The following is a 2,355-nucleotide window of genomic DNA, read 5'->3' on the forward strand; positions in this document are numbered from 1 at the left end:
CGCCAGGTAACCAGAAGATGCCAGAGACAACAACAACATTCGGAGCCCGCCGGGAGAAGAGAGAATGCACTGCCAATAGGGTGCTGATAGGGAGTCCCTCCCCTTGTGAAATGTGGCCCTAGGTAGGTTTAATCACTACTATATAGTAGTAAATCTGTAAACCGCTCTGAGACCCATTAGGGGTTATGGGCGGTATATAAGTCTCATGTAAATAAAAAATAAATAAATAAATAAAAAGAAAGGGTAGGAATTAAAAGGTGTGAAAGCAGAAGCTTCTTAAAATCAAGGAGACAGGTCTAAAACTAACCCAACACAAATAAACGAGGAAGGGAATGAAAATGAAATATCGTGGTCGGCAGGAATCGAACCAGCGCAGGGAGACCCCATGGACTTCTAGTCCAATGCCTTGACCACTCGGCCACGACCACTTGGTTAAAGAGCTTGCCACAAAATGAAAGAAAGAGAGAGAGAGAGAGAGAGAGAGAGAGAGAGAGAGAGAGAGAGAGAGAGAGAGAGAGAGAGATAGAGAGAGAGAGAGAGAGAGAGAAGCAGAGCCAGAGCAATTCTGCCCCCCAAAAAACCTGGCTCACACTAACTCAGCTTAGAGGTAACATTGGTTCACCTTGGGCATGGGCAGGTCTTCTTGTTGTGTTGGTCTTTTTCACACAGGTTGACAAAGAAGTCTCACTCTCTACTAGAGACGGACAGGCAAGCTGACAGGACAGAGGCTGCTTCCTTGGCATGATCATGAGACAGAGTGCCTGAGAGGCTGCCTCCTTTGACAGAAGCCTGAAGTGCCCAGCCTTGCCTATATTGCTGTCAGGCACTTCCAGGCATCTGACAAGGTGGGCTGCATCACACCAAGCCACGGACACGGTTCGGTAGATAATGGCTTTTTGAATTTTTTTGGACTTTTCTGGACGTGAACTGACAGGAGGAGGAGGAGGAGGAGGAGGAGGAGACAGGCCGCACTTCGCTTAGTCGCTTGTGGACTCTTGTCTTTATTTGCTAAGTAGACATGAGCCTTCATGCGGCTGACGAAGTGGCCTGCATTCACCAAGGCATGGTTTTTTGGCTAATCAAATCAGAGCAGGATGCTAGAAGACTGGCGTCCGGTGCTACTGTGGTTTCAACTTCCAGCATCTTGATGCATTGAGCGGTGATGCTGTGTGTGATGGGTTTTGGGCAAATTGTTTAGAGTGGGGGGTTGGTCAATGGTAAAAATCCTTTTTTAGCCTGTGGCCAGTGGCCACCTTTGGATTTCCAAAGCAGACTAGTCATCTCTCCTTACAGTCTCTTCTGGCCATGGCGCAGGCGGGCTGGGTGTGGTTGGGGGAGGGGCGTGCAGTGCACAGGTTCTGCTGCTGTCCCCTGCCCTGAACAGGGGACCAAGTCCGACTCCCAAGTTCCCAACTCCTTTTCAGCCTCTGGGCAGCCCACCTTTGGATTTCCAAAGCAGGCTAGGCAAATAGTGCTTCTGGGCATGGAGGAGGGGCCTCTGGGGTTGTAAGGGAGACGTCTCTGTGTGAATCTCCTGCATTGCTGGGAACGGGGCGGGGAGACCCACAAGCCAGCCGCTGTGTGGCTCAGGATGTTTTTGCCTGCCTGCCCCTGCCCGGTGGGGGTGGAGCTATCTTACTTCCTTGCTGCCACCTTCCTAGAGGTAGCATACGTGGGACCCCTCTGGATGATTCCCCAACCCAGGAATCATCCTATCTCAAACTTTGGGCGCCACCTGGAGAGTTGGCAGCCACTGTAATTTGGGGCCATCTGGGTTCCTTTGGCCTCCCTTTGTCTCTCTTCAGGTGCACTGCATGGGGATTCGCACGCACACCCCTAGTGATTGCTCACGTCACTTGCACAGGCCCTGCCTGCCCCCCCTTCAGGAAACTAGGGTTAGGGTTAGGGTTACGAAACTAGGGTTAGGGTTACGAAACTAGGGTTAGGGTTAATAATCATCCCTCTGGATGATTCCCCAACCCGGGAATCATCCTATCTCAATCTTTGGGCGCCCCCTGGAGAGTTGGCAGCCACTCTTATTTGGGGCCATTTGGGTTCTTCTGGCCTCCCTTTGCCTCTCTTCAGATGCTGAGTGGGGAAACGCACGCCCCTAGCTAATTGCTCACTTGCACAGGCCCTGCCTGCCCCCCCCCTTCAGTTATATACTGCAGAAATCCTCAGGCTTTTTGGCCTGAGTCCACTACTTGGGTTTGGGTAGTGACTGGCACAGAGGTTGTAGGGTGGGGGGATTGCTCTGGTTCTGCAGCTGGGCATTGGCTGCCATTTGCAAACATGCTCCCTATGTAGGCTGCTGCCACTGCACAGGGATAGATTGTCTGGTTTGCTTTTGGGGTT

The 2,355-nt window shown here is 51.7% G+C and overlaps 1 non-coding gene across 1 annotated transcript; it reads right to left on the reverse strand.

The window, feature by feature from the left end:
• Positions 1-347: 347 nt before the first annotated feature.
• On the reverse strand, positions 348-428 carry TRNAS-AGA. The gene has a single exon. It is a non-coding gene; the product is annotated as a tRNA-Ser (tRNA).
• Between the last annotated feature and the right edge of the window lie 1,927 nt (positions 429-2,355).

Source organism: Gekko japonicus, unplaced genomic scaffold (assembly GCF_001447785.1).
Source record: "Gekko japonicus isolate JY-2015 unplaced genomic scaffold, Gekko_japonicus_V1.1 scaffold49, whole genome shotgun sequence".
Classification (NCBI taxonomy): Eukaryota; Metazoa; Chordata; class Lepidosauria; order Squamata; family Gekkonidae; genus Gekko; species Gekko japonicus.